Here is a 27,329-nt window from a genome sequence, read left to right on the forward strand (position 1 = left end):
TGTATTGGTGTATGAGACTAGCAGGTTATAAAAGTGTCTATACATGGGCTGTGATTTTGTAGTTGGTGGTGAGAACCACTACCTGTAAGCAACTGCAGGGGTCCTGGGTGATCTTTCAATAGAACTGCTGAGGTTCAAGGCAAAAGGGGTCTTTCCCAACTGAACCTGGTTATCCTTGTTGCGGCTGCATCGAGGCTTCGCAACACTAGCAATATACATAAATGGCATATTGAAGTTCTCCACCCTATTTGTGGAGAGAACAGGACCTTGATGTGGAGCTGCTGCTTGAGATGAGACTTACTACTGTAAGAAACACTCTTTCCTTTTCTTTGGAAGAGAAAAATATTCCAAGCATGAAGAGAGTTCTTTTTAAAACTTTATTGCAACAAAGGGAATGAAAAATGGTTACCATCCCATTTTTCAGTTCAACTGAGCACATGTTCACATCCCGTTTTATGCCCTGCCCCCGGCTGCTTCTCCCTCCTCCTTTCCTCTCATTGGCTAGAGGGTTTACAGTCTTTCTGCCCACTGCTCCAATACTGGCCCTTCTTCCCAACCCAGCCCTGCCCCCAGTGGGCTACAATAGGCTCATTTTGTCCTGCCAAGTTTGTCAATTAACAATCAGGAAGTCATTGAGCCAGTATTCGGCCATTTGCTATCTGATCTTAGCCCCCCACCCTCCTTTAGGCTAAGTAATTTTCTTTATTACCCTTTTAACCTTCCTGCTCCCTTGTTTCAAATCATCCTCTCAAACCTATCACTACTAATGGCAGCAGGGACAGAGATCCTTTCTTTTTTCCTAAAGGCTTTGGGTTAGGTTGGGATTGGTGCGGTTGGGTTTTCTGCTGCCCCCAGTAGAAGCAAGAGGAGCTTGAGACAAGAGACTCATCACCATTCGCCTTTCCTCTCAAGCCCCACTTTGAGCAAGGGGTAGGGCAAGGGCCATGATGGATAGGAATGCTGCACAAACACACACACTCTAGTGGAGTGCATTTAGAGAAAATGCTGCTTCTTTTTCTGGGGCAAGGGATGGGCAGAAGGAAAAGAGACGCTCGGAACATTTCCCCAGTGCATGTATCTTGAAGAAATCATTTTCTCTGGAAAGCACCCTGATAGCATAACACTGACCTTCTCATAGCACGAAGGTGGAAGCTCCCTATTCCCTATCTCTACCAGCAGTGTCAAAAGAGGGTGATAAAAAGAGCGCTTCCTCACTCTGGTTAGCAGAGCAGCTTGATCAACAGCAAATGCCCATCTGGGAAAAACAAATCTATGATTTTTTAATGTCATTATCAAAATAGCTTTTCATATCCAGATGTGAAAATGATACAACTGTTCTTTTTTTCCTCATCCTGAATGGAACAGTGATTCCCTGCAAAATACATTCTTTGTCTTGCACTTACATGTAGCAGAGCTTTATTTTAAAAAGGGAGAGGGAGAGGAGAGGGATGGATGGGGAGGCCAGGAACAAGGGAAGGCAGTTAGAATAATATGAATGGAATAAGAGACACAACTGCAGTCACAGCAGTAAAGTTGTAAAAGGAACCAGTAGTCCTGCGATATTAGCAAAATTGCTGCAACCATCTTCCCCACTGGAATCAATACTGTTATTGCTCTTTCCATACCTGAGAAGTTTTTATTGCATTTGCTTTTCTTTTTAAAAAGTAATAACGAGGCATTTTTCATAGAATGCTTACTGTAAGCATCATAGCTGTTGTCTCTCAGAATAAATTGTGTGATAAGATGTTCGGGTTTACAGGGCAGATCGATTGCTCTTAGTCCTTCCCCTCAATAAACTGTGGCTCCACTCGGAAAATTGACTCTGTAAGAATGACACCCTGGGACCCTGTGTTTACCATGCCAGAGCAATTCCCGTGCCAGGTGGACTAAGCTGGAGGTAGAAAGATTATTTTGCTAGTATTTATCCTTTGTGCAATCCATTTGGATTCACATTTATTTATTTAATCCATGTCTTTCAAAACCCCATGATCTTCCCATTGCGATCTGCAGCATTATAACATGCCACACACACACACACACACACACACACACACACACACACACTGAGCCATTGCTACTTTTAGGGGTTCTCCAGGCCTATCACACCTCCCAAAGGCAGGAAGAAACTGGGTCAACTGGTGAATTGGTATGTCATGCTAAGCCACCTAAGAACAAGCGGCCACCGAGGGCTGGCTGTGCAGCAGACAATCGGTTGCTCCGTGGATTGTTTCTTCCCCACCACCCGCAGCAGCCTGCAGAGCTACTGTCACTGTGTGACCCCTTCCACCCTGCCACCCTTCAGTCAGCATAGACATGCTGAAGAATGATGGGTGTGACAGACCAACGCTTTTGGAGTGCCACATGTTTCCCATGCCTGTCCTAAAGAATACGTCTTTAAAATACCTTGGCTCTTGTACCCACACAGCAGACTATGTCCTGGTTCACATGGCAAGGTTGTCACCCTTGTTTATTTCAGAGAATAGAATATTTTCAGGGAGCAGCCAGGTGTAACAAGCCTCAGCAGGCGCAAAACACCTGATCATCTGCTGGGAGCAACATGGGTTAGAGACTGAATAACCAACCCTCTGCGGCTTATTTTGAACATGGCGTATTGAGATGAGCAAGCCAATTCTATGTGAAACTCCATATACTAGACAGAATGGAGTATCAATTTTCCATTTCATGGCCTTAGTTTGTGAAAGAGAAAATAGGATTTCCAACATCAACCAATAACAAATACCAGCTTGTAAAATACAACTACATGGAATTTTAAAGAGGAAGCATGACAATATAATACACAAGTTTTTAAGCACACATCTATACATATAGCCTGGTTTCATTCATCTTTTTCACCAGGATCAACAACCATAGAGCAAATAAGATACTGGGGGATCAACAGCCATTGAGCAAATAAGATATTGGAGAATGCCAAATGTGTGAATGATGCCTTACAGTATAATTGTGTGCATGTCTACTTAGCACAATTCTCATTAAGTTCAATAGGATTTACTCACAAATCACATGCTTTCCTTGAAAGCATGCTCCATTGAATCCAATGGCACTTCTAATTCTTAAAAGAGCATGATTTTAAAAGGATCCTTGTTTTGGTTTGGGTTTTTGCTCTATTAATCTGAAGGAGATGGTGGCCCTGTTCAGACATAATGATAAGCCAGATTCCTAGAATCCTGGTTTATCATCGCAGGAGAACAAATTCAGTTGGAGGAAACAGGGAAACTGAGGAATGGATTAGAAAATATAGAGCTATCCATTGGAGATGGTGAGTTGAAAATTGCTCTTTTCAATACTACACAACCATAGATTTTATCTGTGGAGCATAGGCTGCTGGTTCAAGAAACAGGACCTACCCAACCATTATTCCTGACATTAAACATACCATTGCCCAGAAAGATCTTCTTGAATGTAAGAACCTAAGAAAAGCCATCGTGGATCAGACCAGAATTGCATCTAGTCCAGCACTCTGTACACTTGGTGGCAAATCAGCTGCCTACAGGATCCCTCAAGCAAGATGGGTGCAAGACCTCCTTCTGCCCAAGCTCCTCAGCACCCGGTGTATGCAGACATGCCACTTCCAGGAAAGGAGGTAGCATGTGGCCTGCAATCTAGCAGCCACTGATAGCTTCCTCCCTCACGAATCTGTCCAGACCTTTTCTAAAGCCATCCAGACTGGCGGGCATCCCCACTTCCCATGGCAGAGAATCACACAGTTTAACTATAAGCTGTGTGAAGAAGTACTTCCTTTGATCTGTCCTAAACCTCCCAGCAGTCAGCTTCCTGAGATGACCGCAGGTTCAAGTGTTATGGGAGAAGGAGAAAAATGTCTCCCTCTCTACTTTCCCCACAGTGTGCATTACATTAAACACCTCTAGCATGTCTCCCCTAACTCACCTTTTTTTCTAAACTGAACAGTGCAGTTGTTATAGCTGCTCCTCATAGGGGAGCTGATCCAGCTGCCTGATCATTATATTTGCCCTTCTCTGTACTTTTTCCAGCTCAATAATGTAAGGTAAGGCAACCAGAACTGAACACAATATTCCAAGTGCAGTCACACCAAAGATTTATATAAGCAAAGTAAGATTTTGGCAGTTCTATTTTCTATTCCATGTTTAATTATGCCTAGCATGAAGTTTGCCTTCTTCATAGCAGCTAAGCACTGGGCTGGTATTCATCAGCTGCCCACCACTACCCCTTTCTTGCTCAGTCACTGCTTAAATCCCATCAGTGTATACCTGAAGTTGGGAATTTTTGCCCCAAAATGCAATACTCTACACTTGCTTCTATGAAAAGCATTTGCTGCTTTGATGCCCATTATCCCAGCTTGGAGAGATCTCTTTGGAGCTTCTCACAATCCTGTTTGGCTTCCAAAAAAATTTACTGTCATCAGCAAACTTGGCAACTTCTAATTCCAGATCAATTATGAAAAGGTTGAAAAGCATTCGTCCTAATACAGAATCCTGTGGTTCTTGATGATTAACAATGGTCCAAAAAGGGGAGGGTACGAGACCTTTACTACTGGTAGTCAGTGGATGATCAAAAACACTCAGCAAGACTTATAGTTGTTGAAAATGGTGTACATGAAAGAAATCAAGAATGAAAGAACATTTAGTACTTGTATGCTCTACAAAGGTTTGAGCTGCATATTGCTATGGATACCATGTTCTTGTCCCTCCCATGCATGGAAAGATCAGCCCAGGAAAGCAAAACAGCACTTCAGCAATCCATTAACTTCATAATATAGAAGCTGGAAGGACATCTTAATTAATCTGACTGTATTACTTCCACATGGTAATGATGCCACATATTGGGGAGGGGGGGGGGCGAGAACAGAACAGATCGAATACTAATGCAACAGGATTAAAAGCAAAAGACCTGCAAGGATTTGTTATAGCTAAAAGAAAGAGAAAAACAGCAGTGGTGATCACTAAGACTCTACACTGACTGCAAATCATAACACCTTTGGGATGCAATGCTGTGCATGTTTGGGCAGAGAAAAGGACTACAGTTCCCTCTGTCCTCCAGCCAGGGTTGCAGTCTGGAAGATGCTGGGAGTTTCCATGATGGAATGTGGGGAACCACAGTTGGGACTCCCTGCTTCCAAGAACCAACTTCTCTGTTTTTGGAGGTGGGAATTGGAAGGATCTTATGGCCCCTAGAACACCATCTCAGTAGGACTGCACCCTGTCTAGGGCATGAAATTATCTACCTGTACACACTGGCTTCTCCATACTAAGCACAATCTTGACAACTGTTTGTAGTCTATTCATTATCACTGTTGGTATTTGTAGAACTTATTTCTGTCTAAACATACATAGGATTGTGCCCTTAGGCTGCACGCCTACACATACATATTCAAGAGTAAGTTTCCTTGACTTACTTCTCTGCAGATTTCTGTTGGATTGCACTGTTCGGGCACCTGCATAAATTTGCAGACAGTATAATGTATTAACCACAATATGCGCCATCAGCTATGACTGGAATTTGCAAAGCACCTGACAGGCTATACTCTATGGGGCCAGGTTGTGTTCGGCTTTATAAGACTTAAGCTGTGTAAACATGGTGTCCATGAAAGAGAAGTTGATCTGTGTTGTCAGAATCTTGCAAAGTGAGAAACAGTGGCTTTAAGGAAGCAAAATATACCCCAGATCTAGCACTATTCAAACTGACCTTTATCTATTTAAAATATGTATAAGCTGCTTTTTTTGGATAAACTCTCCCAAGGCAGTATACAACCAATCAATTTAGTAGTGTAAGTTAGGGTAAAGTAAGGTAAGAATGGGATAGGATGGGATGCTAAAACCACATGTACACAAAGGCAATGAATGAAGTCCTAAATCAGTTCTAATAACTGATAATAAATAGTCAAGACTTAAAACAGAAGTGAGAAGCCTCAGGCCTGGAGGGGAGAGATTTATGTTGTGACTCTAATGCTAGAGGGAAGCATAAAAGTGGGCACACACATTTCCAAAAAAAAAAGAGGACATGCATCTCTATATTTATTTGTTTGTTTGTTTGTTTGTTTATTTATTCATTCATCCCACCTTTTACAATGTCTCAGGGTGGCAATAACATAAAAGCAGGACACAGCATCACACATAAAATATAAAAGCAATACTAAAAGCAACACTAGAATTTAAAATACTGGGAAAATAAAAAGGTTTTGGTCTGGCAACAAAGTGAAAAAAGCATTGGCACCAGGCACACATCTCCGGGGAGTCGATTCCACAGCTGGACTGCCACTGCAGAGAAGGCCCTGTTCTGAGTAGCCACTCTTCTGATCGCCTTCAAAGATGGATCCCGAAGAAGGACCTCTGCTCCAGATCTTAGAGACTGGGCAGGCATATATGGAATGAGCAGCTCCTTCAAACATTGAGGTCCTAAACTGTTTATAAAAGAAAACATGAATTTGTGTAAAAATTAGTTGTGTTCATTTATAGGCATATATTTTAAAAACCTGGAAATTATTAGTGTAGTTGAAATGGAAGCACAAATAAAAATAGTGGGAAAGATTATGACCCACTGTCCTGTGTGACTACCCAGTTTCCTAGCCTGCAACTGAGTATTGATGGGCAGCCTTGGGGCCCTGCTTTCCTTTCTAGGCCCCTTGCCCGTAAAGAAGACTTGAAGTGGGTGACCTTTTAAATAGAGGACCGTCCTCTGTAACATCAAACACACGACCATCCTAGAAGGAGTTGACCTTTTCCCCAAAAACAGTTTCCATGGAGAAAATATGCATATACAAGCACAGGGCTGCTATTTGCGCCATTAGAATGCTGAAATTCAGCATTGCCCTAATGGGCCAAATGTGGGGTCTCCCCAAAGCAAATAGCCTTGGAAGAAAGATCTAACTCCTCTCTAGCACCATTGTCCTGATCTGAAATCCTCCTCATACAATTCTAATTCCCGAAATTTGATGTGATGGGAGAGCTGATCAAATCAAGGGGCAATACAGAAATGGAAACAAGACCTAAGCTGCTCCTCCTGTGGACCTCCCCTCCAGTGTGATGTAGTGGTTAAGAGTGCAGGACTGGGAGTCAGTTGGTCTGGGTTCTAGTCCCCGCTCAGCCCTGGAGCCAACTGGGTGACTGTAGGCCAGTCACAGACTCTCAGCCCAACCTACCTCACAGGGTTGTTGTTGTGGGGATAAGATTATGACAAGGAGGAGAATTATGTGAAGCTGCCTTGAGTTCCTTGGAAGGGAAAAGGGCAGGATATAAACATGATAAAGATGATAGATGAAAGACTGATAGATGAGAGAGATAGACAAAATTGTATTCAAGAAGACAAAGTGGATTTCATAGCACTGGAAATATATCCTACTTTGCATGGGATGATACTCCAGCTGAAGGCATCTCCTTTTTGAAGGGCCAGTCAGTCAAAGCCAGAACCGCAGGAAGGAAGAGCTACTTTAAAGTTGTGGATCGGCAATTAGCACCTGGATGGCAGCCTGAGCAGAGAGGTCACCTTGCAGCCACCTTCTCCGGAGGAGGTGTGTGTGAAATGTCTGTATTTCCATTTAAATGATAACGATTACTTCTAAATTGGAATTAGCATATGCACATTCCATCCAAACGTGTGTCTCCTTTTGGCTGATGCCTAAGTGATCATTCTACCCTTTAAAGAGCTGTTGAAATTTTCTTAGCGCTTTGTCTCTTTTTTTCCCCTTCCTGCTTGGCAGAAGTAAAAGGTTTGGGACCGGTTCATTGACATGATCATAAATAAGATTCTCTGCTGCTTCAGCATGGGTTGCTTTAGTCCTTCTCATTGTCTCGTATCAACTTGTCTGATGGCTGAGCCTCCAGCAGTTCTAAGGGTGAGACTTCCCCCAGAATTATTTACTGCAACTCTCACAGGCAGGACAGTGACTTATGGGATGTCTTCTCCAGCAGCTGTGAATTTGCAGCTCAGTGGCAGGGCTATTCCAGGCAATCCTAATTTTCATCCCGACACAAGCACTGAGGTGGCCTGGGTGCAATTAATAGCTCTCACACATGATACCTGTGAACAAGACTTGTACCTCAGGAGAACCCATTGGCTACTCAGGAGGATGCCCAGCACGGTGGCGTGACACATGCTTTGCTTGCAGAACACCCTATATTCAGCCTCGACATTTTCAATACAAAGGACCTTGGCTAGTAAAGGCTGGAAAAGACCTTATAGATCTCTGCCATCAAAGTTGCTAAAGTTCACCTAGAGCAGGGGTCTCAAACTAACGGCCTGTGGGCCAATTGCCGGGACGGGCGGGCACGGGGGAGGGGCCCTGCGGCCTTCAAAGTGCCGGCGGCGCCTGGGCCGGCCACGGGATGAGCGGCCCACCACCACCGCGGGGGTGGAATACTTGATGCAGCCCAGCCTCACCCAGACTCTACTCCCAGCAGCCCCCAGGTAAGTTGAGTTTGAGACCCCTGACCTAGATAGACCGCCAAGGTTATATATATATTTGCTTGGACTGGCTGTTTTCAGGTTTTATTGCAGTGTTGGCACTTTGCGATAAATAAGTGGGTTTTGGGTTGCAGTTTGGACACTCGGTCTCTAAAAGGTTTACCATCACTGGGTTAGGGTTAGAAAAACAAGGTGTCTTGGTATGATTTTGATAGTTGGAATGTGTTTTGAATGGGCAGAAATGATGAGTTGTGCAGGAAAAGCTACTCAAGGAAGGCTTTTTCAGAATCATCCTATTTTCAGTGGAACTTTCGCCCTGTATTAGGGTTAGGGGTGAGCACCAGGGTAGGGTTAGGGTTTGAAAAAAAAGGTGTCCTGGCATGGTTCAACTTTCCTGTCATGGTTTTCCATGGCCAAGACAAGGCTTGGTGATATACCTCAGCTGGGTCTGGGCAACACAGCAAGCCCACACTGGCTTTTTAGAAAATGATTGCTTGTCAGGACTTGCAAATCCAGTCATAGTTAGCCAAGCCTTCCTCTTCTCCACCTATCTGTGAATCTACTAACTGGTATGTGGCTGTTTGTTTTACTGGCAAAAAGTAAACCAGATAGGATCAAACATAAGGAGTGACGTGTGGGGTGCAATGAGTCAAATAGCAACATGAATGTTTCTATGAATCATATCATTATTTTACTTAATGAGGTTGATAGCACTTTCCAATCTGCTGTAAATCTTTTAATACTATACATGTCCATGGCAAAGATAATTTCAGGTGGACACTGAAAGCCTCCAATTACAATAAAGGTATGGCTTATTAAAGTCCTAGATATCACAAAGATGGCAAGATGAAAAGGTTCTGCTTGCAAAAAGCATGGGCTTTCAACCTCAGCTCTATTCATAAACAAATGAATTCTGTTGCTTAGATACTAAAACAAACATTTTAATTTCATTGCATTGGAAAGAAATCAGTTCTTGTGTACTTATCCTCTCTGGGTGCTTGCTTGTGTGTATAACAACTTTGTTTTAAAAAATCAAACATACAAAAGAATCAGAATAATAGCCTGTATCAGCAAAATAACATCTGTGTTGGAATTCAAAACTGACAGATTTCCATGGCATTCATATTCTAAAATATTAACATTCTATTTGGCTAGATTAAGGAAATTCTAAGCATTGAGATTGCACAAACAGTGAAAAACCAGCTCCTTGTGGTTAAAGATCTGTTTAAGAGGCTGAACACATCTTCATGCAGAAAAAGGAACAGTTCTCTTATTGCAAGCAGCACTCCATCCCTTCAGCTCTGGATGTGAAATTAAGTTATAGGTTTATGTGAACAGATGAGGTGATGGTCTGATTCACGATCTAAGGAGGTGCAAGTTACAAGGCATATAAAATTGAGACAAACTGTCCCCCTGATGATGGGGCACTCTTTTCCAAGTCCTTCCTCCAGGAGACTTCCCTGTAATCACAAAAGATGGTGGCAAAGGGGTGTCAAGCTTTCTCGTCATATGATATAAGCCACGTGTGTTCTTGGGTGCTGTGCAGCCTCAGGTTGTTCAAGAAGAGCCTGCACTCCTTGCGGGACAATAATTTATATAGAAGGAAGGAAGAATGGGAGAACAAGCTTTCTGAACTGCCATGCTTCCTATCAGGCTTTAGAAGATAATGCGTGCGATCCATTCAGAATACATAATGAGATTTATTTGTTTATTTATTTAAAATGTTTGTATGCCACCCAGTGGGGCCACAGCAACTCTGGGCCACTCACAACCATGAGATAAAAACAGAATAAAAACAGAATAAAACCAATAACACATTAAAAACAACAATAAAATACATCAAAACATACAAACCAAAGGTCTATGGCAATAAGGCTATTCTTGTTAATATTTTCATTTTGATTTTATAGAAATTCTATTTCCACTCAGAGTCTGGCTAGAAAACTGTGGGGTGGAGAGAGAGAGACTGAGAAGATGGGAATTGGGGGTTGGAAGGATGGCTTAGCATCTCTCTTCCTCCCACTGTTTTATTATATAAATAAATACACATTTACTTATTTTTATTTATACGACTGTGACATGCATCTCTTTGGTACCACATCTAGTTCTTCCCTGAGAAAATGGCAAAGTACAGTACTTTGAAATCTAAGCTTTGATGGAGCACATTATTAGTAAATTTATATTATCATTTTTCCCTTTCTGTGACAGGCCCAAAGCCACCCACTGAGCTTCGTAGCTGAGTGGGGACTAGAATCCAGACCTGCAAGTCTCAAACCAACAGTCTAACTACTGCCTTTTTAACCACACTGGCTCTTGTTCTTATCATATGAGCTAGAAGTTGCATAGAAGCAATGCCAGGTGTTTTTCTCCCTAATGCAGCTAAGGATGTAGTAAGATGTAAATTGTTTTATACTCGGTATGTGTATGTGACTCTGCATGTGTGTATATTTTCTCAACAAACCTAGAAACAGACACAAAGTCAAGGATTTCCAGCAAGTACAGGGAACCTTTGGGGGCAGCAGATACATTTGGCAAATTGGGAAACTGCCATGTTTCTTCTATGGTGTCACCACAAAATGGCTGCCATATGAGGCATAGCAAAGCACAAGTAATATATTCAAAGAACTGGGTACCATGAAAAGTTGGGGAGGCTAAGCCCCAACTCATAAATCAGCTAATCTGAGCCCACAGTTTTCAGCACCAACCAGAAGCCTATTTCATATACAAGAAAATGAGTTAATTGAAGGAGGAGGAATATATCAGGTTAGTAGGGTACGTTGGAGGGCATCAATGTGTCTAGGAGTACATCGGTCTACTCTTGATTTACACTGATTTTACACTGCACTTTAATAAAATGGGGAAATTTGCTAGAGAACACTGCCAGTTGAAACACAGAAGCCTTTGTTGTGGTGGCGTGTCATCAATTTTTCTCTGACACTTGGTGACTCTATGAATGAAGGCTGTTCAGAATGTCCTGTCCACAACAGCCTTGCTCAGCTCTTGTAAATTCAAGGCTGTGGCTTCCTTTATGCAGTCAATCCATCTCATATTTGGTCTTTCTTTTCTTCTTCTGCCTTTGACTTTTCCTATCACGACTGTCTCCTCCAGTGAGTTCTGCCTTCCTGTTTGCGTCCAAAGTATGACAGCTTCAATTTTGTCATTTTTGCTTCTAGAGAAAGTTCTGGCTTGATTTGATCTAGGATCCACTTGTTTGTCTTCTGTCAGACCAGGGTAACTGAAGTCTTAATTTACTGTAAATGTTTTGCACACATACAGTGACTTTAGTATACTATTAGCAATAGATGGCAAAACATTCCCCCTAAAAGATGTACTGCTAGAAAGGCAGGGAGATGTATTATTTGGCTGACCCCATAAGGATTTGGAAGGGTACTAGGAAAATGGCGGGGCAGGGCTTTGGAGGCTAAGCATGGCAAAGGGTATTTTGCGTTTCAGTAGCAAAGGGTGGGCCACACAAGGGGCAATGTAATGGATTTAGAGTGGCCTGGGGGAGAAAAAAAAGGAAACATAAAGCCAAGGTGGTATATTTTCCTTGTTTCAGGAGAAATGAACACAAAGGACTGTATTTCTTAGTTGGCCTCAATTCACTTGGAAACCTACTGTTGTCAGAGACTATTCTCAGATCTGTGTGCTTTCTCAACACAAATTTACAAGGAGATCACCACCTCAGTCTCAAAACAACAAACATACATGCTGCTTTTTGTTCCCAGGTTAACAAAATCTAGCAAGGTAGAGATGGGGAGACCATGTGAATACCTGGCTAAGAAACATGGAAAATAAAAAACAAAGAACTAAGGAAGGGAACTTGGGAGAAGGAGACACGTAAAAGAAACTAAATGAAATAGCACAGTGTTTCTCAAACTGTGGGGCAAATCCTATGTGCCTCATCCATGCCAGTTACACCACACAGGTCTGTAGGAGCAGAAGCTGGAGGAAGGTGAATTTTTGAACTGCTGGTGGTGGTTTTTGATAACTGGGAATAAATAGGAATGGGATGAAAGAAGGAAGATATTAAGTGAGGAAGTGCATGTAAAAGCAGCAGGAGGAAGTAATGAAACTGGCAATTGTGAACAGGATAAAGGGAAATATGAAAAAAGGGGGGGAGAAGAAATTAGAAGAAATGAGATGTACTGGTTGAGGAAGGAAGAGAGGAACAATATAAAATGAGAGGTCCCTGAATTAGCCCATTCTGCCTGAAATGGGGAGGCTGAGCACTAATCCCTCTGGAGCTGATGTCTGAGGAAAACTGAACAAAGAAATTATTTGCTACAAGGAAAACACTGCAGCAAAGAATTTAGCAATTTCCAAAGTGGGATTTGGTCGCAATGTAAAATTCTAATTGCCAGCTTATAATGCTACACTTCATCTCCATCTACTGCCACCGTGTAACTGGTTTTACCCCTTCTTTAATACTTTCTGACTCGTGAAGCTTGAGTGTTTCCAGCTTTCTCAAGAGATCCCTTGATGTAGAAAGTTTAAGAACCCCAACTTTCATATAATGACTTAGACTGCCCACCCCCTGCTTTGCCCACTGGATAAGCAAACCACTATGCTTAAAGGCAGCAGCTCCTAACAATGACACTGCTTTCTCTTACACTATGAAGTATAGCCCTTGTGGCTGTGATGAAGCCATTTCTCCCCTGTAGTTATCTAGACCTGGAATGTTATGTCCCAGCCCACGGTGTCTTCACAGCCAATAAGTTTTATAGCTCAGCAGAGACTTAAATCTTGTATTCCTTGGTCCAGGTCAAAAATAATTCACCAAAGTAGCTATCAAATATACTGTTGATTCAGCATTTGAATCCAAAGTTCAAGCAAGGGGGTGGAGGATGAAACCAAACTGCCAGTCTAAATATTCCAAAACCGTTCCTTAAAAAGAAGGAAGCAAGCAAGCAAAGAATTTTTAATGCTGCAGCGTGTCTCCCTGACATTTAGTTATCCATATGGAAAAATATTTTTCCTTTGCTTTTTGATATGAGCAGAGCATTCAATTGTGATTTCCCCCAACTGCAGCCCCTTAATAGTTTCACCTCTTTGTGTAGATTGGGCCTGTTTATTAAGAGTGGGGAAGAGCAGAAGGAATTAATTTCACAGAGTTTCTGAAAGACGAGAGAGAGAAATAACCCCAGCCTTGACAGTATACTTCAGCTGTTACATTCAATATATTGCCAGAGGGATTTGATTATCAGCAGATGAGACGAAGAGTCCTTTTACTGATTGTTATCAGTGTTGGATGGCACTCAATTTTTATGAAGCTGTTTCTTCCTGTTATTGAAACTTGCCATAGTGTCATTCACTGAGTAAATATTTCAGCACCAGCAACTTGGTATAAAGTAGCCCGTGGCTTTTGCCATTCGGGGTTAGGAGCAAATCACCCAATACGGCATCCCTTATTAAGTTCAGCACCATAAGGTCAACAGCGCGGTGCAGCTGCTTATTTATGACTTGTTTTGTTGAGGGTCCCGTCAGTGCTGTTAAAAGCAGAGACTCGCTTTCTGACTTACCTCCTGTGGGAAAACACCCTTAAAATCATGTCAAAGGTTTGGCATGTTCGAGTGAATAAACCACATTGCTGATGACAACAAGTAACTTACCTTTTGGGACAGAGCCAGGCCAAGGTATTGTGTTGCCTGAGGACAAGGAAAAGATGATGCTTTCTCCCCTTTCCAGGAACAAGCCCAAATGGATTGGTAGTTGGGTCTTACTGGTCAAGGGGCACGATCCCCCACTGCATCCAAGGCCAGTTATGGAAGCAGGTCAGGCAGTGTGGCATACTTAGTTCCATCATCCAACAGAGGGCCCACGGCTGCTGCTTCCCGACACAGCTGCTGCCTGAAGAAGTTGCTTCACACTGCCTAATAGTAGGACTGGCTCTGCTCTGGGGCAGACGGATCAAAAAGCTTGGAGCAGAGCAGAAGGTCTTGCCTGCTTCGGAGAACAGTTCAACAGTTGTGTCATAGCCAAGAGGCAGCGCTCATACTTCGCATGCCAAAGCTAACTCACAGGTTCATCTCAGATTAAGAGGCTCATGGGAAGCACAGATGGAAGAGAGTTTGCCAGGTCACCACAATGCTAAGATGGATGAACTAATGGTTTTGACACAGTATGTGGCAGCGTCATATGTTCACATGTTAGGAGTGGTCCAACCTTTATCTTTAGACAATGCCTTTGCCTTGATTGGCTGAAAAGGCAGTCCAGCAGAGCAGATACTGTGATTTTATGAGTAGCTGGTTATCCTACTACCTTTCATGCAAATAGACAGTGTTGAAGCAATACTTTATATTTTACTTGGGTTCCTAAATGTACTTCATTTTTGAAGATATAGAAGCATGTTTTGTGAATGGTCAGCTCAAGTTCTCCATTTGCTTTGTAGATCACTTGCGCAGTTTACTACTGTGTTTATTGATTCATTCTTACATTAATATCACACCTTTCCACCAAAATTAAACTTCTGGCAGTTAAAATGTACCCAAGATAAGAACAAACGCCAGCATGACAAGACTGAATGGCACCTGCTGAGCCTCATTGTTTCATCTTTAGCTAGCCTTCCAAGGACTTAGATAATTATTTTCTTGATGTGAGACACAGTCTGAAAACCTCTGTTCTCATTATTCATTCCCTTGCTAATTTGTCCTGCACCTTTTACGCAATGTGTGCTATAGGTTGAGCACTCAAAGGCAGGATAAGCAAAGCTCTGGTAACCAGGAGAATATTGTACCAAGGGTGGGGGAATTGGAATGTTTGCTAGTGGAACATTAATTTTGCTTTCTACTGTCTCTGCAGGACTGTCATTAAAACAAGAGATTATAGTGCTGATGCATACTATTATTATAGGCATAATTTTTTAATGCAAGTAACTGCCATAAACTTCTTGGACATTTATATAGCATTTGGAGTTTCAGCTTATAAAAACATAGCATTTGTATTCTGTTGCCAGTTTTACCTAAGAATGTACAATTTCCCAGTTGCTGTCTCTGCAATAGCTCGATTGATAATGGAGGGATAACTCCAAAATAAGTACATGGATGAGTAGCCTTATAGACTCTGAACTGTATTCTTACACACCACATAATGCATTTGCTGATTTTTTTTTTCTTTGAAGAGCAAGTTCTTTCCTAACCCTCTCATCTTTTTCTTTTCTGTTTTCTGTGATTGAAATTGATTTTTAAGAAGCAGGCTGTATAATAAGATAGGGCCTTCTGACCTTGTAAAAGTCATTGTTTACAAGCTTAAGGGAGTAATTGAAAGCACAAACCTTGGATTCATGCAGAAATGGTCATTTCTGACCCCGTTTTTAGTACTCTGTAATCCAGTTTTTTGTTTTCGTTAAAGAAGGATGATATAGGGATCACATGCATTCCCTGTACAGAACTGGTGCCCTATTTCCTTTTGATCTCCTATCGTTTTGTCACATCCACATGTGGTCCCTTGCTGTATTATTCTGATCAGCTTAGTTTCTCATTGGATCAAGAGCTCTGTTTGCAGCTGAGGCCCTGCCTAGTACAATGGCAAAGGGGCAACACCAGCCATGGGCCTTTGAGGACCTTTTGGCAAGAAACCCCCAGTGGGACTACTTTCTCACCATCATTGCCCCCAGGCGCAATGAGCCAATAGGCTGTGGCATCTACCTCTTCTTCATTCTCACCACTGCTGCCACCACTGCTGGAGTAATGAGATGGTGAATGAGCAGGGTGCAAAGCTGAAAAGGAGAAGCAGCTCCAGGGAGCTCTTGTCAGAGGGCTTCTGCTTAGCTGTGAGACCTTGGCGCGTGCCCAATCATGCTTAACCTTGATGCCAGCCTGCATATGGAAGGATCATGATTTTGATCTCTTTGGCAGGGTCAGTAGTAATAAAAGGTAAATATGCAGATCTATGTGACTCTATGCAAAATCACTCTGAGTAAGGTTAATTTCCACTGACCAAAACAACAGTGCTGTGTGTTGGTTGCTCTACACTTATTTTTTTGACACTGGGCACCTGAACAGCTGTGTAAGAGGAAAAACCTACATCGCCTGCAGCGCCATACCAAGGCTAAGATTATCCTTTCCAGATTCTTACAATTAAAGCAATGCATCTTTTCTTTCCATCCTTCCCTTTTGACCTAAATATCATACTGGGTTGCCAACCTATGCTGACATTTTTCAAAGATCCCTCTAGTGCCCTCGTTTCCATTTACCATTTTGGCTTCTGTCTCTGCAGGAGCTGTTGATTAATCTTTTGCAGAAACCTCGTGTATTTCTTAGGTTATTTTCATGATGCCTATTATCTGTCCATTTGGAGCACAACTGGCATACTATGACAGACCATGCCTGCCATTTATGTAATGACTGTTGCAGCTTTAGCATAAGCATATAGCACATAACAAATTACTAAAAGTTCACCAGTCAGCACAACTCTTAAGAGCCATCACAATGCTAATTGGATTTTGCTTCTCAATGGTTAGGGGATGCTTTAAAAGCCCATCAAGGATCCTAGATCTTTTTGCGGGGGGCGGGGGGGGAGAGAAATATGTGATGTCCAAAGAGAATGACTTAATTAAGAGCCTGTCTTCTGGTCTGATTTTTCCCTTGTAGCTTTCTTCTGCCTAAGGTGAAGAGTAAAGCCCTACCATAAAGAGTTCTGACCCAAAATCTGATTAACCAGAAGTGCTGCAACTTATCATATCTCATGATCACTGGTTAAAGAGGTCCCTGAGCTGCAGGGGAAGAAGGGTGAAGTTGAACTACAACAGGGTGGGGAAATCGTTATCTTTTGAGGGCTACAATTTCTATGGGTTGATCTGTTGGAGGTCACGTTCCAGCACTGAGCAGAGCCAGAACTAAGAGAAGACATCCTTCCTTCACTCCTTCATTTTTTCACCTCTCCCTCCAGCAAATCGCTCTTGTCAGATTTCTGAACGAAACCCCTTGCTGAAAGCGTTTGCAGTTAGACCACAGCCTACATGAAATTAGGCTGAGAGCACAGCTTTCACAGCCCCAGTCTAGAGAGATTTGCGTTCAAAGCATCACTGATTCATGAAGTTTGCCATCTCTATGTCTTAACAAGGACAAAAGCAGCCCTATTTTAATAACATGCTTTTCATTTTAATCACATGCCAATCCCTCATCTTATTTGTCTTCAAATGTCGGTGGAAGCAGGGGGATTAATGGGCTCCCAATACAAATCACGGTGCAGTAGGATAGGGTTTCACCTTTTTCCTCCCTGGACCATTTTTCCATTGAGAATTACCCTTCTTTCCATATCTCCCCTTTGCTATATGCAGCAAATATCAATTTAAGAGAGAATATCTTCCACAGAAAAACTGTGGAAAAGGCCTCTGCTTCCTCTGCCAGATTTGGAGCAGGAGCTGCAGCTGTTTTTTCTTAAAGAAAGGGACTGAAGAATCCTAATCCTGGACTGTTTAGTTAGAAGGATTCAAAGTGGATGGCCTCTACTTGCAGGCTCTTGGCCTAAAAAGAAACAGAGCATATGAGGAAGGCCCATGGATTAGGAGGGCAAAGGAAAGAAATCATATTGCGAAAATCTGAAAAATAAGATGAATTGCTTCTTGAAGTTGGTGCTGGGTAGATGAGATGAAACAGGAGTCAGTGGAGAGAGTGAACTTTTACATAAAAACACTGTCCCTGCGTTGCTGCAATGGAAACACATTTTCCTTTGCACTAAAATCCAAATCATGTAAAAGTTAACCTGGGTGGCAATGGGAAATAGCAAAGGAACTGAAAGAGCCGGCTTTCCAAAAATTGTTCTGGTTACAGAGGCATTGCACTTTCATGAGTCAACATAAGGACTTCATTCAATGTTTACAATAAGAGCGCTGGACTTAATGAATTTACAATATTTTATGACTCTCATGGGAGTAACAGCTGCTGTACCATGGAGGACTGGCAAATGGACATCCATATTGTTGTTCTTTCTCCTCTGGGCAGACAATAAATGAAGATAACTTCCATGCATCCTTTCCAGATTAAAAATATGCAGAAGATCTTGATTGCCTATTTCTTTTCTAACTTTCAGAAACGTTGCACTCAGCAGAATAGCAAAGCAAGTTCAAGAACTACACTGGCATTACATTTAGGAATTCCCTCCAGTGCTTATTCCAACGATAAACATAATGAATATCTCATTTCATATTAATGTGCATGCTCTTCATTATAGTTTAATGTTATGTATTTGTCTTTTTTTTAAGACAAGAGGTAAAAGATTGTAGCTTCAGCTAGGGCTCCAAGAAAACACAGGGAGGCGTTTTTCTCAGAGTCCTTTTCATGCTCCCCAATGAGAGCACAGTTCTTTTTGAAATAGCTGTAATCGTGCTCACAAGGAGCCGGGTATTTGGGAGAAGAGGAAAATGCTCTGTTGCTCCCAGTAGTCAACTTGCTAATCAGAAGGCAGATTGCAGTGTACATCCAGTCGGCAGCAATGCTGCATGACCAAAGCTAGACAAATGGCTTGCTGGCCAGTTCTGGAAGGAGCTATGCAGTGTCACACAGTGAGAGAGCTTGGTTTAGTTCTGGTGGGGTCATTTGTTAGCCAAATCTGATAGGCTGCATGGTGGCTTTACATGGTCACAGTGCTTCTATGGGCAAGAAGCACCATCACTTATGTATTTGTGCTATTCTGCTTTACCACAGTGCCACCTAGAGGTTAAAGTGGTGAAACAGGAGGAAAGGCAGTGAGGAGTGCTTCAGTCTCAATTCTGCAACGAGAACAGTAGATGCAGTGAATGAAAAGTCTGGTGTACAAAAGTCCCAAACAAAAGAAATTAGTGCAGTAATATTTGTTGTAATTTGTGCAGCAATAAAAATTTGGCAGGAAGCTAAAACTGGACAGCCATTTCTGGAAAGACCAAATAGACTGGATTATTTTTTGAAAGGATCTCGCTTGTAGAGATCCCATGGCTGATGTGGTGCACCTTCAGCTGGTGTGCCAGTTGCGTTCTTTCTTGGCAAAAGCAGAACTGTCCATAGTGGGGCTCTCTGTGGCGCTGCCCTTGAAGGCTGTTCAGAAACCGCAGTTAGTGCAAAATGCAGAAGTGAGATTGCAACATACATTGTTGACCCCTTACATGATCTGCATTGGCTGCCAACTGAGTCCTGTGCCCAACACAAGGTCTGCTCATCAGCTATAAAACCCTAAATGGCTTGGGAGAAGGACATTTGAAACACCTCCTCTTCTCGTCCAGGCCTGCCTGTAACTCAAGATCTGCTTCAGAAGATCTTTTGTATAGCTCACTGACTAAAGGAGCTGTGAAAGAACACGAGGCAGAGCTTTTTCTTTGGTGCTCCCACCACAGTTGTGAATTTCTGTCCCTAAGGAGGAAAACTGGTCCCTTCTTTGTTTTAGTTTTAGGTGGACTATTAAGAAATGTTCTTGTTGTGCTTGGCTTTCAAGTTATTATAAATGTATTCATTCTGTGCTTTCTTCTCTTAATTTTTCACAGTGTGATGTTTTCACATTTGCAGATTGCTTTAAAGTTTTAAATTGTAAGTCACCCAGAGGACCTTTTTGGACTGAAAAACAACTCAGTAATAAGTATCAGAATTTCTTACATTATAATTTTTAAGTCCCAATATATCCCCACAATTAGAATAGTACAGGCATTTGTAATTACTCTGAGGAGTTAGGTAATTATTAAGTCCAGAACTGGTTATTTGTATAAATTAAAAACAAACAAACACCAAAACAATGTCATTGGAAAATGATACGGTTGTCATCAGCACTCTAATTGCTTGGCAACATCATTTCTCATATGCAGACTCTGTGGATGTCATTCTGATAAGTGAATGGCTTATGAAAATGTATTGGGAATTGCTATAGCCTTGTCATGCAGGGAAGAATTATTATTCCAGCTTTAGAGCAAGATGATGGAGAGCTATCAGAAGCACAAAGCACATACAGGGTCACATTTTTTTCAAAGGAGTTCTGTCTCTAATTTTTTAAAGAGAACTTCTTAAGAGATCTTGGATTACAATGTGAACCACTGTGGCTCTAACATTTGGAAGAAAAAACCTGAGCCTCTGCTATTTATGAAGAACTATTCACAGAATCAACCCAGGTAACTTCACAAACAAGAAATAACTATTATAGTCACCAAGAAGTGAGAATCAGTGGGATCATGTCTGTGCAAGACATGTGTATGGTGGTAACAGGAACTGTTGCTCTTGTCCATCAATTCAGACATCTTTAGTGAAATAAAAAACCCACCAGGGCTTATTTCCCATATTGCATCATAGCAATAGTCAGTTCTAGCTTGCATCATTTGCAATAGTCAGTTCCTAATGTTCTGCCTTTTTCTCTTACTCTGCTCTGCTCTTAGAGTAGAAAGAAGAAACGGGACAGGATGGGTTGCCTCCCCTACTCAGAAACTGGTTTGCAGCAACATTAAATCCAGGAGTGGAGAAGGAAACAATGCTGTTGATGAGTTTTTGTTTCAATCCAAAAAATACATTGTTTTAAGCTAGCATCCATGGATATGCATTGAGGCCAAGTTTCTTGCACGTGGGTCCCATTGAAATCAATGTGAAAACTTCATTGTGACTTAGTGGGGATCCTACCCACGGTAAACAACATGGACATTTAGACTGATTATGTAAACCTACCACTAGGGTGCAGTTTGTGGCCTCCCCACAACATCCTCTGCAAGGCCGTAAGATTCTGCAGAGTCCCAGTTCCAAGGTCCTATGGATCTCAAAGTTGGAACTCCAAAGGTCAGGCCTCAAACCCAACCCCGCCCCCCAAACTTCTCAGTTAGTCTTGGTGGGGGCGGGGGGAGCAAAAGAGCTAACTGAGGAGCGGGAAGAGAAGGGGAGGGGAGTGAAGCCACATCATTGCGTTTATTCCACTTGGCACCCCACGTGCTTCCCTCACCTTCCCCCGTGCTAAACCTAGACAGCCAAAAGTGGCCATTTAGAGAAAATGCGGGGTGGGGAGGCACAGCGTGGTGCAGACTGCTGCCTTCAAGCCTTGTTCATGCCACTGGGTGCTAATCGGCCTCTAAGTTCATAAACTTACAAGCATCTGCCATTGGTGCGATCGGACTGTATCTTCTGTTTCCCAGCTCTACACTAGACAATGTCTTTTCTGTTTAGCAACCCAGACTCATCCGAATGCATTCCCACTGGGCTACAATCAAATCCAAACTATTAACACAAGGCATTTTTCTCCATGTTGTAGCAAGTGGTCCATGATCCGTTACTAGAGAGCCCCTTCCAGCTAGAGTCAAATCCTTTTCATTTTTCTGGACCTTGGCTTCTAGCATTTCCTCTCATCTTTGGTTTTCAATAAAGAGAAGCAAACAGTTGAAATAATCTATTTTGGCTAATATGCCCTGGTATGAAAAATTGGCATGCAGTATTGCATGCCACCTCAAACAATCTGATGCTTTCTCTCCAAATGTGCCCTGAAGTCTCTCTGAATCTCAGTAATGTATGACCTCAATTACTGAGAGAAGAAATGCTAGCTTGTATCCTCATAGCTGCTACCCCTCCTTTCTCTTTTCTCTTCTCTTCTCTTCTTTTATTTTCTTTCTGCCAAAATAGCATTTTGCATTCCTAATAAAGCTCCCTATTGTCTGAATACCAGCAAGCATTGATGCCTAAAGATATACATAAATATGATGATGCATAAGGAGGCATGTGCTGTTTTCACTGCAGTATAATCCTGGATATATGGCAAGCAGAGCAATCCCATCCTGCTTTGCTGGTCTTGCTATGGTGGAAGTAGCTAGCACTTACCAAAAGAAATTAAGAGCTGCTGATGGCCAGAATGCCTTTAGGATTACACACAGTAAGACCTTGGAGGACCTACCCTGCTTCCATGTTGCAGAGGAATCATGGATTCATAGAACAGTAGGGTCAGAAGGGGCCAAGAATGCCATTGGGTCCAACCTGCAGCTGGTGCAGGAGGCCAAGTCACACCATCCCACTCAGATGACTGGCCAGTTTCCTCTTGAATGTCTCTAGTGTGGAAGAGTACGCAACCTCTCTCAGCAACTGGTTCCACCGTCTCATTGCTCTGACAGTTAGGAAGTTTTCCCTGGTGTCTAGCCTGCTTCTGGTATGCTGCAGTTTAAGTTCATTGTTCCATGTCCTGCACTCAGGGATGAGTGAGAAGATCTCTTTTCCCTGCTCTTTGAGACAGCCTTTGAGGTACATGTATCTGGTGCTTGAACCATGCTCAGGCCTGACCACTGTGCGGCTGTGGCTTTCATTTCCCAGTGGCAAAAGTCATAACACTGCACTGGTCCAGCAATCATTGACTGTTCCTCCAATCTAAGGAGGCTATCATTAGAGCTGGTTTTTAGGGTACTCCAGTGCATGGTCTTGAGAATGAGGAACAGCATCAGGTTTGCAAATACAAGCATCCATTTCATGTTTTAGTTGAATTATTCCTTTTGTAAAATCAATGTTAGGCCACTGTGAAGAGTAACATTCGCAATGAACTTCTATAAGGTGTAGACCTTAGTACATTATAGAATACCCTCAATGCAGGGAAACTGTCCACTGCAAAAGGGTTGGGCAAAACAGCTACAGTGCTGTGTTCATGTATGCACTTGAGGCGTGATTATAGGCAGGAGTGCCAGTGGCCCTGACTTTACTGTTTCTCATGCCTCCCTAGCCCGCACTCGCTGGCATGCACCACAGTGCATGCCAGTGACCCTTGTAGGCTCTTGTTATCAGAGCTGGCTCCAGGCTTTTGAGGGCCCTTGGACAGCGCACCCTCAATGGGTGCCCTCAGTGGGAGCTCACAATGGGTGTCCACCCTCAGCAAGTCTGCCTTGTCACCAAATGCTCATGTTCCCCATTCTTTTTCTCATCTCACTAGTTCAGCTGGCAGAGGACTACTCAATAGGGTGAAGGAGCAGGTTGCTTTGGTGAGCAGGGGAAACAAGACCAAATAGTTCTTCCCAGTGGGCCCCTGCTGGAGTGCAGGTGCCTAGAACATGTCTGCCCATGTCTACCCCAGACAGGACCTAATACAGAGAAACCTGAGTCAGTGCCCACTGGCTCAATGCTAAAGGAGAGTCAGCCTGTCTCTGAGTCAGATGAAAGAGTTCTATGAATGGAGTGCCAGGTTCTGAAATGTTGGCAAAGTGAGCCACAAAGTATGGCTTATTCTTTGTATCAAAAACTTTTAGGGTATATTGACTGAACAATTCCATGATTGTCAAAGTGCAAACAGGATTTCTGAGAGTGTGGGACACAGATGTGCTTTGGGGAACACCTGAGTATCTCTACTTGTCTCTTGACTGTGTGAGCTCAGTTCCACCTTTTGATCCATGGTGATGAAGCCTCCAACATTTGCATTGATTGGCCATGACAGGGAAAGCTCTCTGGGCCCTTATTTTCAAGCAGCTTGTTTTCTAGGGACCTCAGTGATTCTGTCTCTACCCTACTGCTTTGATCCTCTCATCCACAACCAGGCACAAAAGTGTGCACTGCTAAAGCAAAACATCTTGTCCTTATTCTTGTTTTTAATACTTGATCAAACCTTTGGATGGTTCGAACAGCTAATCTCTTGACTGGGACAGGAAGGGGGAATGAGTTTAGAAAAGTAGGAAGTTGCCAGATTGGTCCATCGAGGGCATCTATTGTATTCTAGGGCTTCAGGCAGGATCCTTTCTTAGCCCTACATTCAGAAACCAGGGACTGAAACTGAGACTTTCTGCTTGCAAAGCACATGATCTTACCACTAAGATCTGAAAGTTTGAGAAAGCCTAGTTTAGTAGAAAGCAAGGAAGGCTGGTGGCCCTGATTCCCATGGGGTGGTATAGTTCTGACTGAAAGCCTGAGTTTTTAAGGAGCTATCCGCAGTGCTGCACCTATTCTGGGTCCGTGGTTCAGCACTGTGGACAGCTCCTTTACCGGTCAGGCTAGAGCCCAGAATGGAGACACTACCCAACGGGCATTGAAGCTGCCAACCTCTGCAGATTGAAAGTTCTGAAAAGTGAGTATTGATGCCTGCAGAGGAAGATTGTGGAAGTTCGCTATCTGGTAGTGAAATGCTTACTTACTCTTCCCAAGCACTGGAATGATGAACAGGGTCTGTTCCTGCTCAGAAGCTGCCATCTTGTGGAACATTCACATATTGCACAAGGCATGTTGCTGTCAAATTAAAGTTGACATAGCAGTAAGTCACTTTTTAAAAATCTCTGCTTTTAGTGCCTAATATTATCTTCCAAACTGTTCTTCATGATTCTCCCATGCAAAACCTTTGAAAATTAATGTGATTTGTGCAGCAGAAGGACCCAGTGGTAGATTTATCCTATGCTAAAAAAGATCAGCACAAATTAGTTTCTCTTATTAAATGACTGAAATAAATTGCAGGAACATTCAGCAATTTTGCAAAGGGTAAGTTAGATCTGACTTCTGGCTTCATAAAACAGTCGGACAGACTAGTCACTTTGATTCTACTATAATTTTCCTTGATATATAATTTCTCTAAATTAAGGAATTATCCACATCTTTCTACATCTCTGACTCCTCGGCTGCATCACAAATTCTGTATCTCAGCTCTCAGTACATATTTGCCATAACTCTCCATTAAAACACATCAGTGGGCAAACACTTAACCCATAATGAGTTCTGTTACTGTTGCTGTAATATTTTAATTTCTTATTTTATCTGGTTTTATACTGAATTTAAAATGCTATCCTGTACTTTTAGTGTGAATCTTACAGCACAATCCAGTGTGACTACCTGCAACCCTCCAAACGTGGGGGACAGCGAACATGGAAGGAGCACAGAGGTCAAAGTCATTGCCGTGTTTCTCTCACTCTGCCAAACACGCACGCACGCACGCGCGCACGCAGGCAGCTGATCCTTGCCATTTGTGTTTTGCCCCAGAAAGCAAGGAAAGCAGGCTGAGGTGCCACTGGGATAGTGCATATGCTACCAAGACTTGTCTCCTCCTCTCCCACCTGCAAACATCATCTCTAATATTGCCCATGTAACCTTCAAGCCACTGCTGCTGTGGCTCTTTCCTCACTGGCTGTAAGGGAGGAAAGGGGTGGTCCAAATTCAGAGGCCCAGCTCTGACCTCAGAGTGACTCTGCAAACCAGAAGTGGGGCACTGCATAATCCTATGTCCATCTAGGCTTGGCATAGTGGCTGAAGGAGTGTGCCCTTAATTCAGTATATTAAGTGGCATGAAACTATTATAAATATGTGCTTTTGATGAACCTGGATGAACAGGCTGATTTTTTCTTTGGATCAGCTTGTCAGTCCTGATCAAACTTTCTGCCATTTGCTACCCTGTGTGCTAGTTATGATTTGCCAGCTATGGCCAAATTGCAATGCATCTGTTCAAAACGTGTGCTAGAATCTAGGCTTAGACCTCCTCCTTTTATAGCTTCATTTTCACACACACCCCACCCCCATTACTGGCGGTATTGACTGAGATAAGAACCACCAGCCTGACTCACCATCCATGACTGTAAATGTTATCATCACTGCATAGATCTGATACACAGGTCTTAAGCAAGAACAGAATAATGAATTAGAGTATCTTCTTTTGCCCAGTCAATGCATCACTTTGTTGGCATCTATCTCAGAAGGAATAATGGCTCTCAGGTTACATTTAATTCAGCAAAAATTGATGTTTCAGGTAAACTGATTTCCATAACATCTTTTAAAATAAGGGTTTATCTAAATTAGCCAGTTGTTCGAGCTGTAATAAAGATAATGCTCCTCTCATTCACATGTTTTGGCAATGCTCAGTGCCTGCTTTTTAGGGGAAATAATACAGAAATGACTTTCATATTTATGGATATGCATGTTCTTATTATCTACTCATCTCTTGGAAGTTAAGGTCAATAGGAATGGATCCTCTATACTCCTTTGACAGCTAATATTACAGTATCAGAAGGACAGATATCAATGTTAAATAACACTGTCAGTTTTTGAATGGGTAGTCTTTGGTGCAAGTTTTGGATGGATAAATACATGGATGTCTCAGCTGCCTTTAAGTAAGTCTAGGCAGTACTCTCTCTAAGAATAGTAGTATGGTATAGATTTTTAAAAATAGGAGCACATAGTATATATGTATTCTTGTAATGGATTCACTTAGATGTAAGAAAATTTTAATACTATTTTATTTCATGTCTATTTTTAGTTTTATTTTTTCCCTAAGGTTGTTTTAATTTTTGAAACTTATCATAAAAATTAATTGATGTACATAAATAACATTTTTAAATATATTCAACCAAATGTTCCACTGAAAATAGCATTGCATGTTATCCTGGATTATGCAAGCAAATGCAGTATAATTTACTAGGAAGAGTAACCAATTTTTCTGCAACTGTATGACTAAGAAGAGAACACACAGTGAAAAAGTAAAGCTCTCGGCAGCCTCTTTGGTCAATGGACCAGGCGAGTTCCTACAGCATTTTGATAGCAGACACACACACTCCCTCCCAGGACATTGCAAACGTAAGACGTGCCACTTTCAGCCCATGGAACCGTGCACATGTGCATTTGCATTAGTGATTAATCTGAAATTAAAGCTTAATTTGGGAAAAAAAGGTTTGAAAACATTTGCAGACATTCCTTGTGCTTTGATTGTAAGGGAGTGATGAAACTGTGACAGCCCCTCCAATTAACCACTTGGGCACTCTGATGGGGCTTTCATTAGCTGCCAAATCAGAATGCATGAAAAGCGATCTCCAGGGGAGACAGTGGCAGCAGCTCCGCGGGGCATTGTGGGCACGTGTGCTGGGCAAAGCTGGCACTAGCAGTGAAACAAGCTAGAAGAGAAAAGCGCTTCTGCTGTTCTTGCCAAACGAGTAGCTAGCCACTTCCCTCAGTCCATGATTATGATTATTACATTGCATTTATACCCTGCCTTTTCCCTTCCTCTACTCCATTTTTATCCTCACCACAACCCTGTGAAGTAGGTTATAGTGAGTGATCCAAGGTCAT

At 42.4% G+C, this 27,329-nt stretch overlaps 1 protein-coding gene across 2 annotated transcripts in view; it reads left to right on the forward strand.

Annotated features, from left to right (window-relative positions):
- Window positions 1-27,329, forward strand: part of GRID2 (glutamate ionotropic receptor delta type subunit 2) — a 919,670-nt gene that overhangs the window by 882,349 nt on the left and 9,992 nt on the right. The window lies entirely within an intron of this gene.

This window comes from Varanus komodoensis, unplaced genomic scaffold (genome assembly GCF_004798865.1).
Source record: "Varanus komodoensis strain SLA01 unplaced genomic scaffold, ASM479886v1 scaffold2, whole genome shotgun sequence".
Lineage (NCBI taxonomy): Eukaryota > Metazoa > Chordata > Lepidosauria > Squamata > Varanidae > Varanus > Varanus komodoensis.